The sequence below is a fragment of the Acinonyx jubatus genome, chromosome B3, assembly GCF_027475565.1.
Source record: "Acinonyx jubatus isolate Ajub_Pintada_27869175 chromosome B3, VMU_Ajub_asm_v1.0, whole genome shotgun sequence".
NCBI classification, from domain to species: Eukaryota; Metazoa; Chordata; class Mammalia; order Carnivora; family Felidae; genus Acinonyx; species Acinonyx jubatus.
In genome coordinates this window covers 66,392,584-66,404,943 of record NC_069386.1, presented here as the reverse complement: position 1 = coordinate 66,404,943, position 12,360 = coordinate 66,392,584, and the positions used below count along the sequence as shown (strand labels likewise).

The 12,360-nt window shown below is 39.1% G+C and overlaps 1 protein-coding gene across 10 annotated transcripts in view; it reads right to left on the bottom strand.

The window, feature by feature from the left end:
- Positions 1–12,360, bottom strand: part of DPH6 (diphthamine biosynthesis 6) — a 433,974-nt gene that overhangs the window by 15,676 nt on the left and 405,938 nt on the right. For all 10 annotated transcript variants that reach the window (XR_008299245.1, XR_008299248.1, XR_008299243.1 and 7 more), the window contains one exon: positions 11,025–11,119. The gene's annotated coding sequence lies outside the window, so the exon portion shown is untranslated. The remainder of the gene's footprint in view (positions 1–11,024; positions 11,120–12,360) is intronic.

The window sequence follows — 12,360 nt, the reverse complement described above, 5'->3', positions numbered from 1 at the left end:
AATAGAAACACAAAAGAAAACAAGTCTCATCAGCGTATTAGGCTCCTGCATTCTCTGTCCTAAACGGAGGGGAACATCTTCAAATCCAATGAAAGCCATGCTAAGTACAAATTGTGTGTCTTCCGCTGCATTATCAGGTGAACACAAGGCTCCCTCTGATCTCTTAAAGGCAGGTCTGTCCAGGTTTTGAAACCACGCAGAGGACAGGTTTGCACCTGAGGAAGGAGCACTGAGGCCGCCGTGCCTGGATGGCGTGCAGCCAAAGACACAGCAGAAAGGCTCTTCACCTGCCCCATGACCACTCCTTCGCATGAGTCAGTGAGTGGGGCAGCAGAAGGGGCAGAGGTAACAGCTGGCAAAGAGAAAATGTGGGAGGAAGTGAGGGGAAATCAATAACACAGAGATGAAAAAATAATGTGCTCTCCATGCCATAAAGGAAAATCATGACGAAGGCCCAAGTTAACTCCCATAATGCTTCCAAGGATCAGAGAAATGACATTGTCAAAATACAACATTAGTTTTCTGAAGCCTACAGGCTGAATTTTATTTATTTAAAGTTAACTCCCATTTTAATACAAAAAAAGAGCACATATTCTACATCAAAGGGAGAAAAACTTTTCCTAATGTATCCATTTCTCTTCTGAAGTACACAAGCTGTCGCCATATAATGCTTTGTGGTGTTTTCTCAACTGTGCTTGCTTTTGCTTTGCATCAGGAAATGCATGGTAAACAGACTCAAGCCCGGCTCTGCTATTTCTCAATGCCAAAATGGCAACTGTTTGATTTTGTGTGTTTTTAAATGCATTGTTAGTTTTAACTAAGATCTATATATGCCCTGTGAATACTGTTTCAAAGCAGGAGAGAGAAAGAGAGAGAGAGAGAGAAAGAGAGGGAATTTGAATCACATATAGATATGAAATCAGTGCTTGGTAAATTGTGTAAAAGTGTGAACTACAAGTTGCCGAGTGGATTGGGCTGGGGTAGCTTCTGGGGCATAATTCAGTTTTCTGTAGTGATCATTTCATTCCCCTAGGACGTTCAGTTGATGGTTGCTTGGGTCTGGTCAGAACTTGACCTCTTGGTGAGGATAGCACTGCCTACAAGCTTTCTGGATATTGTTACCATAGCTGTGAGAAAAGACCAAAATTACCATCTTTCTGGATTGCTGGTCTTCTCACCTTTCTTCAGATGCACTTGCTCATTTCTGAGTCTGAGCCTTAGCTAGATTTCTGTGTGTAAGGAAGTCAATTTTAGTAAAATATAGTGGGTAAGACCATGAACCCTGCAATCTGATAGCCTGGGTTCAACTCCCTGATGTGACATTTACTAGCCATGAGATAAATTTCTGTACATCTCCATGCCTTAGTTTCCTCGCCTAAAAATGGGGATAAGATTACTTTCTTCACAGGATGTTAGGAGGAATAAATAATATATGAAAGTTGTTTAGACTAGTACCCAGGGAGTAAGTTTTTAGTACTTGCTGTAAATTCTTTATCATAAGTGATGGTGATTATTATTATTTTTCTGGTGACAGCATTACAGTTTTTTTCCTCTGGGGAGCCACCTCTCTTCCCTAATCTTGTTTTGATATGGCTCAGATGGTGCTATCCCCACTTGCTTCTGTTCCAAAGCTGGAGACATAATCCAGACCTGGCCAATCAGTTAAGTCCAGTCTCCTTGCTACCATGATTGACTCAAGGATGGGAAACGGATATAAGTGGGTCCAATCAGAGTAAATCATAGGAGTTTGTTTGGAACTATTAGAGAAGAGGAGTGGGTAAGACCCTTACCCCTCTGTACGTGTAGGACGAAAAAATGAGCTCATGGAGGAAGCCACTGTGATGAGACCCAACCACTGTCTTTTGTACTGAGTGGTTAATGGACTAAACTATAAACCTGGCAGCAACTAGGTGGAGTCAGTCAGTCTGAGACAAAAGCCAGTGAGGAGGAAAGCAGAGCCAAGAGGGGGAGACAAACTAATTCAAATCATAGAACCCCATGACTCCAGCCATGTGGAAGCCCCATGACCACTCCTTCTGCATGAGTCAGTTGTACTGGCCTTCTGTCCTTGGGAACTGAAAGAGCCACACCGCTAATCAGGCTTCCACAAGACACCTCTGGTCTCCTCTACCTATTCCAGTTAGATCCCCTCAGGACAGAGTGCAAAGCTCACCTCTTCTGGAAGTTATGCCTCGTTTTCTAAGTTCCCACAGCACTTACTATCTGTGCCATCTATTTAATACTTATTACCCACATTAGGAAGTTTACCTTTGCAAATGCATTTACTGCATCTCTCCAATTCCATGGATTGGTTTCACGTTGGACTGTTTGGTGATCTCCATAACCACTATCGCATCTGGCATTTTGCAGCAAGTTTACCAGATATATGTTGTTTGAATTCCTTTTATCCTCTATACCCCTCAGAAATGGATTCTATACCTAGTACACAAAGGAATGTAAGTGGAGGACAACATGAAGTGAACTGGAGACGGGGCACTGTAGGGTCGTTACATGCAGAACATTTCAAGGGAAGAGTCCAACCCCTTGTCCTGTGTGAAGAGCACAGTAGAATGTGAACTTGTTTATATGCTTCCCGCCAGTCTGTAAGCCTCTTGGAGGAAGGACTGGGTCTATATTTTAAATGCTGTTCCCAGTACTTTACACAGTACCTGACATTTATTGTAGGTGCTCAATAAATGTTTATTGAACTGATACTGCAGTGCAGTAATAGTGCAGGGGGCTCAGCTCAATTACCTAACCTTTAGGAACATGTAAAGGAAACGAAGTAAGAAAGGAATTGCTGCTTCTGTGAAGCCAACACCTTCCTCCCATTATTCTGAGCCCTTTCTACCATCACCTCATTTCTCCAAATCACAAGAATAAATAAAGCCATTCCTTAGGATGACTGATGAGGTGTAATGACAATAGCATGTTTGGAATTTCTTGGTCTGTGAGAAAGCTGGTATGAATTCCAGACCCAACAGGGAAAGGCTTACCATCATCAGAATGAGCGAGTGGAGGGGTACGAAAGCTGAATCACAGATTTAGAAAAAGGCACTGCATTGGAATGTTCAATCTACACACAGAGAATTCTGGGTTTGGATCAGTTTTCTTTTCTTAGGTAACATTAGGTAGCATTAGTTCTATAGCTGTTTTATGCATTATAAATTGACGAAAATGCTCACCACTTTTCCTTTAAACTAGTTGATTCTCTCCCACAGAAAGTATTAATATGGTTGTCATCCTCTCTTCCAATGTGACATTTTCTATTAATTAATTAATTATTCATCCGTTCATTCATTATTCACAGGTCACAATGATCTTTCTAAAAATTATTTTCATTATTTCATACTGGTGTCAAAAATTTCACTTGCTCCTATGACATAAAATCCAGGCATAAACCAGGTAGCCAAGGCCTTCAATAATTTGACTCCAACCTATCTTTCCATATGTGAACTTTCCCCCTGTTCCCTCATCCAAACCTCTCTTCTATTCACCCTTGTCTACATATTGTTTCCTCACATTTAATTCTCACTCTTATACTTTTGAATCTTTCTCTGTCTATTCAAGTATGTGTTTTCTTTGAAGCAATATTCTTTATATCCTTTAACTACTCTTACTGAAGATGAGCTTTCCCGTCTTACTTAAGGGTAGAGATCACATCTTGGACTTCTCTGCATTTTGCTTTACATGTAATATGGATTATTTCAAAGATGAGTATGGTAATAATGCAGGTGATACACAGCTAGGGCATCTCACTGCTCATACCTGGGGAGGTCTTGCGCTTTTTCAGGTAGGAATGCTGATCACCATAAAGTTTTCAAATTTATAAGTATCCTTCATGAATGAAATTAACTAGAATTTCTTCCCAACTTTTCTGGTTTTACAAAGACATTAATCTACCAAGAGCATTACAAAGCAAAAAGACAAACACCAAATACACACTAGGAAATTGGGAATGGGGTATGCATGAACTAATGAGACTACTAAAATATGAAAAGATGCACATATTTACTCAAAGAAGTGCAAATTACAGTGAAATTCTCTCTTTGACTTTTGATACTGCTAATGATTAAAAAGTTAAGATTGTCAGTGAATAGTGTGAGCAAGGGTGTGAGGAAATAGGAACGTACATGTATTCGGGAGTACAAATTTGGTATGACTTTTTTGAGGGGCGAGTTAGCAATATACATGAATATTTTATTTATTTATTTTTATTTAATTTTATTTAATTATTATTTTTTAATACACATGAACATTTTAAATTTACCTAACCTTAGAGTGGAGAAGTTCACTTTTAGGAATTCTCCCAACACACATAAACATATAAATGCACAAACACATCTATTTGTTAAAAGATGTTCATTGCAGTATTATGTACAATAACAATAGGCCTCCTAATACTCTTCAGTAGGGGTTAACTCAGAGTCAAGTACCAAGTAATGGTGGAACTGGGCCTTGAGTCCTGGCAAGCTAACTCTATGCTTATAGATGGAAGGCTTTATTACTTCAGCTGAACTTACTGAGAGCTATTCTATTAGGAGCTCAAAATCCTCTGTAGACATTTGTTCTGGTTTTTGGCCAGAGGGAAGAGTGGTTAGGAATAAGTGATAAACATACTACAGTCATTAAACAAGTCAGCAATAGAGATAAGACTAGAGTTCTTATCTTCTTGACTCTCAATCCATAAAACACTCTGCCATTTCTCATCTCAGTTTTGAGTTGACACACATTTATTTAACTTGGTGACAGTGTCTGCAAAAAATAAAAATGTTCTAATGAATCTTTCAGGGTGTTCTGATAGTTTCTCTGTTTTGAAGTATGTCTGATGAATGCTTTATACGTTAGATTTATTAAAAACACATCCATTACTTTGGGGCCTTGGGTAGATATTTAAAGGAGGAATATGGCATATTCAACCCAGCAGTTAAAATTACCCATAAATAGCCAAGGGATGACCCATCAGGGGATGTCGAATCAAAAAGATGCTCTGAGAAGCTGAGTGGACTTGGCTTCTCTAACTACAGAAAATAGTCTTGCCTCCATTCCCTGTTGCTCAAAACTTCAATTTTTTTTTTTTTTTTGCAAAGACAGGCAACTGATTCTTCTACTTTGTTTGACCTACCAAACTCCCATTACATGTAGGCAAAAATGCAGTTGTCAAACTAGGATACAAACACAAGTGCCAGTGTGCCCAATGAACTTAGGAAGAGAGCATGATCAAAAGTAAAAAGATCTTTCACAACTAACACTGGGTAGACAGATACATAATTTCTTCTAGGAAGCCAGCTAGATAGGGCACTAGATGGGCAGAACATAAGGATTCAGTTTGCTCTCCCTGTCTGTTTTCTAATTAAATTTTAGGACATGGAAAAAATATTCTAGAGTTTGGAAGAGAACAAAGTAAAAGGGTTGCAAGAGTGCAAGATTTCAAGATTCATCTCTGAAAGCTGGGTTAATATATCAAACTGGATTAGTCTGCCAAAAATATGAAAATCTAAAAACATCATAAATTAGTGAGTTGTCCATGGCTATAATCTGTTTGCCTGATGCCAGATGTACTTATGATAGGAAAAACAGGTGGCTTTAAAATAGCTGGAAAATGTTAAGCACTTATATAAGATAACAGATTTTTTTTTTTTTAAGTATCAAATGGGTTAGTATCTTATTAGGGTATGTAGGTTAAAAAAAGTGGCTATGATTTAACTGGGACCAATGATAAGTTTTCTCCTTTTAGGATTTCAGTGTTCATTTAGGGAACTATAATACCATGTACTACAAACCCTTTATTAAATCAATGCATTCATTATGTGAAATCAAATTTTGTTCAATCACTGTATTTTGATAGACTAGACTATTGTGCATGGGTAGGAGATAATGGATTGAAGAGAGTGTCCTTGAAGGAGAAGAGCTCCAACCTCCTTTCTTTACACATTCCCAGGAGACAGTCAGTTTCTGACTCCATCAAAACTTCAGAAATCTGCCAGGGACTGTGAGCCAGCCCTATGTGGTATAACAAATCAGTGCATGAACCAGCTAACCATATAACTGGTGCGAGGAAAGAATGAAATCATTCCTGCTTAAAATTTCTCGATGTCATCTTTTAACCTATTAAGGGCGATTGGCTTAGCTAGCTTTATGGCAACTCAGCCATGTGTATGGTAAGGACTCAGTAGAAGCCATCATCAAAGTTAGTAAATCTGTTTCTGCTCTCTGCAAGCTCTACTCACTTAGCAGATCCATCTTTCTGTCCCACTGCCCAACAATTAGAGGAAGAACAGGGAGAGCCCTTGAGAGAGAGGGGAGAGAGGACAAGACCTAGTAGGCAGACGTACACATACATGACACAGATCCAGAGGAAACATATTAAGAGGTATTTTCATAGCCTGATGTGCATAAGGAAGAGGGAAATCAAGGCTCATTTGAAAAATGCTCGTTTTCCCATAACTGCTTACAATTTTCCTTGTGCACTGACAGGGTCTTCTAACACACCTTTGTGTTTTGGGTGCTGGAATACTCATCAGCATAGACTAATTTTGACACAATCACTAAATCCTAAATTCTTCTGGCAAGAGGGCATGGTTAATAAAATCAAGGAAACAGAATAAAATTAGCCTACATATATTCTTAAAAATATTCTAGAAACAAAAATCAAATATATATTTTTGTATCCTAAAATCAAAACCTTGCTAAATATTGATCACCTAATGACAAAAAATTTCTTAAATTTCAAATCTTAGGGGCACCTGTGTTGCTCAGTTGGTTGAGTGTCTGACTTATTATTTGGGCTCAAGTCATGATCCCAGGGTCATGGGATCAAACCCTGTGTTGGGCTTTGCACTGAGCATGGAGCCTGCTTAAGATTCTCTCTCTCTCTGTCTCTCTCTCTCTCTCTCTCTCTCTCTCCTTCTGCCCTCTTCCCTGCTCGCCCTCTCTCTAAAATGATTTTTTAAAACATTCAAATCTTAAAGACATTCTCCTCCATACAGTGTCCTGGGTGTCTTGAAATCATAATCTGGGTACATATATTGCCACAAAGATCTCTGGGAAGTGCTTTTCAGCAGGGGATAGGGGAAATTATAATGAGAAACACTCACCAGCACAAATTGTGTAAAAAGATGGTTATGCTACTTCCCGAACATTTAATAGCTATCTGCATCTATTTACACACATAAGTCACATCACTATATGGATATAAAATGTTTCTGTTAAAAGCCTGAGGATGTGAAAGGGAGAAGAGAGGAGAGAAAAAAAGAACCAGTGACTTAGGAAGAGGAGAAACGGCAGCCTCTCACCCTCCCGAAAACATTTCAAAAACCATTTTTCTCACAGGGATGACTTCACATTTTTCTACCTTGTAAAAGGAAGGGAGGTACTTCTTGACTGGAGAGGAGTTATCTTATGACCATGTCTTGAACCTCTGCATTATTTCCCCAATTTTCAACACACGAATGAAAAGAGGACAGAGATAGTGACTCCCCTTTTGAGACAGGTAGGTCTGAGTTTGGACCAGCTCCACATCCAGGTCATGGTCAACGTCACATGCACTGTGTCTTCCACCTGGAGCTCGGATGCAGTGCTGAAATGCATTGGGCTGCACGTGACTGCTTTTTTTCTGGGCACAGTGTGAGAGTGATTTATGAGGGAGGAGACAGAAATGGCTAAGACCTGCAAAACACGATGTCTTCGTACCGCCTAAGAATTCCCTGTTCACCCCTGACTAACATGGAAACAAGGGAAATCTGCAGAGTTCTCAAGAGGCTCTTAGTCAACACACTGTAGAACACACAATGCTCCCAACTTTAGCCTGGGATTAAGACCCCTTTGAAAAGAAGCACTTTTCTTCCTATGAAAGGAACATTTTTGTGGTGGGTGTTTCCCTGGGTCAGAAGGTAGGCTGATATAGTAGGTAGCAATCACCTGACTCCCTTCTTAACTAGGCCAGCATTTGTTCATTGAAGTGGCTAATACATGCAACTTTAAATCCTTTACTCAGATTTTTAGTAACTACAAAACCCAAAGAAACGTATTACATTGTTTTCCTGTCTTCTCAGTGCTAGAAAGGAGGCAGTTTTTCTATTTTCTTCCTATACTGACATTAGCACTGGGTTTTTGACAATTTAAACTCTGTAAGAAACCCTAGAATTTCAGAGTACTGTTTTTATTCACTTATTAAGGAACAAAGGCCCTTTCCATAATAAAGAGACTTAGGGCTAGACTGGGGAAGCATTGAAGGAGTTAAGTGAGGCACAGAAGAGCTCACCATGAAATGGTGCAGAGGGAGATGTGGCTATAGCTAGTGCTGGAGGGAATAAATGAAATAATGGATATTGGTCTGGGCGAATTGTGTCCCCCACTGCCTGCCCCAATTCCCCTTTCATATGCTGAAGTCTTAGCCTCCAGTACCTTAGAATTTGACTAGATTTGGAGATAGGGCCTTTAAAGAGATAATTAAGGCAAAATGGAGTCATATGGGTGGGCCTTAATCCAGTATGACTGGTGCATTTATAAAAAGAGGAGATTAGGACCCAGACAATCCAGACTGAGGGGCCGTCATGTGAGGAGGTGAGAAGGTGGCCATCTGCAAGCCAAGGAGAGAGACCTCAGAAGAAACCTACCTGCTGACAACTTGATCTTGGATTCCTAGCCTCCAGAACTGTAAGAAAACAAATTTCTGCTATTTAAGGCACCAAGTCTGCGGTATTTAGAACACGGGTTTGAATTTGCTTGGTGATTTATGGAGTACTTTAAAAATGCTAGTTATCATCATTATTATTAAGGGGGGTATCACGGAGGAGCTGGGAAGTGGAAGCCAGCCTGGACACCCAAAAGCAACACATGTCAATAAAAATGTATTCAATGCTGACTATGCGCTTGGTATAGTAAGGTGAATAAGATAGGCTTTTTGATTCCCAGCAGATGGCAACATGATATGGCAGATAATGAAAGAGCTAGAGAAACTTAGGGAGAAGGCACTTACTTCTGCTTGTTGGGTGTGGGGAGTGGAGGTGGGGGAGAGGAGAGTTTACAATGTATTCACGAAAAGAGAGTGGCATATACAGACTCAAAAACTGAGTAAGACTTTGCCAGGCAGATGAGGTGAGGGCTGAGTAGGAAGCGCATTCCAGGGCACCTACATGTGAAAGTGCTCCATGTCGCTGGGAGAAAGCCCGCGGTGAGATGGCGGGACAGAAAACACAGGTGAAGTGCTCTCAGACTTGTGGAGAAGGTTGGCATCAGCTTGTAGAGGGCCTTGAGTGCTGTGTGAAGGGATTTGGGTGCTCTCATGGAGGCAATAGTGAAGGAAGATGCATTGGTTTTATTCTCTCAACATTTCTTTACTTTCCGCTCTGATCCGTTTTTCTTGCATTCATTGTGAACCTTCACCCAAACTTCAAGTCCTCCTCTCTCCCTGTCTACCAGGGTTCTGTCAGCCAAAATTTTTCCATAAAAGCCATCTTTTCTAGAGGGTTAAGTGATTTTCCACTGACACTCACCCTTGAAAGGTAAGCAGTAACCCTGATGTCCTGGACCCTGAGCAAGCTTTGCCACCAATTTGATAAATCGTATAAGGCAAGTCGTTTTTATAATTTTGTTAAGAACTGACAATAGGGTTCACTCACAGAGATCAGCCAAATGTATCGGGGTCTCAAAAAACATTGATTGACTGGGTGAGTAGAATGTGTCTAAAAGCTCATGTATACCCCATTCTTTGGCCTGGCCATTCTCCCCTTCCCTCTCTCTTTTTTTGTATCTGAATTAAAATAACACCTACCAATTATGGAACCTAGCCAAACAGTTAAAGACAAGTTATGAGATTAATTGGAAATGCATGCCCTTCCTTGGAGAAATTTCAAGAGTATCCTTTATTGATTCATGCTTATATATCACAGGGAAAAAAGAAAAATCACATTCACTCTTTATTCCAAGTAGACCTCATCATATATACTCAAATAGCTGTCCAGAACCTTTTGACTATGGTGGGGAAGCTGAAGGACACTGCAGAATATGCATCTGAACAATTAGATGGTGGAAGAATGGCCTAATGTGTAAAAAGGCAGAAATAGTCTTTTATCACCATGTTTGATGTTCCTACATACCAACTTGTAAATTAGAAGTAAATATACATGCCTCTGATCTCTAGCTCTATCTTTAGGACACTAATAAAAAGCTTCCATTTTGATCAAGAGTTAGTTTTTAAGTTCTCAGAATTCACTCTTGTAAAAGAGTTTTAAACATTTGTTATCTAATTTTAATTATGGAAAGACAATTCTTAGAGAAGGAGGATAAACGAAGTGATTAACAATAAGAGCTCTGGTGTCAGATGACCCTGGATCAAATGCTGTTTCTTTAGGTTGTAATGACCTGTCTGAGTCATTTGAGCCACTTTGTAACTTTGAGGATCACTGTGAGGATTGAATGAGATGGTCTGGGTGAAATGGGTGTTTAGCACAATGGTGGATAAATATAACAACCTGCTATATAGAAAAGAGCTTTCTCTGCTAAATGTGGGGCCCTAAAAGTGAGTTGATAAGGGAAGCCATACCGAATATCAGATACCATTCTCATCTACAGCTACAATTTCTCTGGTCGGTGGACAAGAAATGATGGTGCTGACATAATTGGTAAACCACAACCAGAAAAATCAGTCCATTTACATTTCAAGTAGCTCAGAAGGATCTGACTTACATAGCTGTAGCAGGGAGCTAACAGTTCAAGGGAGTTTGTGTTAATAGGAAGTATTTTTGAACCCTTGAAGCAAAACACATGTTTATACCTAGATAGAAAAGTTTACTTTGGGTCTTATTGCCTAACTGTGAACTTCAGCATTAAAATCCTTAGGCCAGCTTTGCACCGGTAAGATAAAGACATTTCAGAATAGTGCTGAGGTCTATGGCCATACCACCCTGAATGTGCCCGATCTCATCAGAACGGTGCAGAGGACAGTTAGTGTAAAAGCTTACTCCTCACGCTGAGTGGTAGAATCTTTGTTTGGCGGTTTAGGTGCTAAGCCAGCATCCTACCTGGATAATTTCTCCTCAGGGTAAATGGATCACAGGGGCCAGAGCGAGTGTGGGTAACATCTTATCCATCTCTGCTTCCAGCAATGTCTTGAACTCTAAAATGCAAAAACGGAAAAATGATGCATTTTCACTGTTGACCTTGTACACAGCAGGTGCACGATCAATAGCTGTTGAATACATTTATCTACCACTGCAAAGTCAGTTTCTTGGGGGTAGGATAGGAATAAAGACTCTCGTATCTTGTACAGGTCTGACAGCCAGCAAGCATCCATTGTTTCTGGTTCTGTGGTATGTTTTGCCTGAGGAGTTCTCCATTATCATAACAAATGGAACTAATGTTAAAATATTAGGTCTCTAACTTTTCTGGTTTGTAATCTTAGCAGAAATTCTACTTGTAATATGATTGAAATGAAAATGCTTTTCCCCAGACCTGGAAGTGATGTTCGGGTTAAAGTTATTTAAAATACAACAGGAAAGCAACCCTAAAGAAATATTTAAGACAAAATCTAATGATGATAAAAATCAGCATTGTTATTTGCTGTTAATTTGATAATGTTAATATAGAAATGAAGCATGGGATACTGTATATTATAAATATGGAATTAGAAAAAATATTAAGTATATGTTTTGATTAAGTAATACAAGCACAAGAAGAAAACAAAAATATTTTCAAGTATCATTCAACTTGTAAGTACAATAAAAATTTCTCATATGGGAGAATTTCTTCTCTAAACTAAGAAATCCTCTTGTAACTGAAACTGTCATGAAGTTACCACATTAGACTAATGACCTTTAGTTATAATTGGATAATTGAATTTTAAATTGTCAAGAAAACGGAACTAAAATTCATAAAACTTGCCAAGAGAATAACTCTTTGATACACATTTGACAATCTGAAAAATACCACAGCTCAAGAAAAAAAATGAACCTGCTCTTACATTATCCAAGGGCAAAGCACTTGAATATTCCTTTTAAAAGCCTTTTCCCCCCAAGATCTCAGGATTAAAAAATAGCTCAGCCACTTTTGTTGAATTTGTGGTGCATTTGCTTTAAGTCTCCTTTAGAGTAACATTTTATTAGTTAGGATTGTTACATGAATCCTGTACTTAATATAGGGATCATTTATAGCTAACTTCTTATTGTAATGACATTTCATGATATACTGACAATGATACCTAGTCTCTAATTATTAATTAGGAGTACAGAAGAAATAAGCAAATTATTTAACTGGACAGAAAGTGCAATGCATAGGAATTAAATATTTGGAGTGTTTGTGGATTAAGAAGACTATCCATTCCTGAATTTCTTCCACACTGAAAATTGTTGACACTAGAGG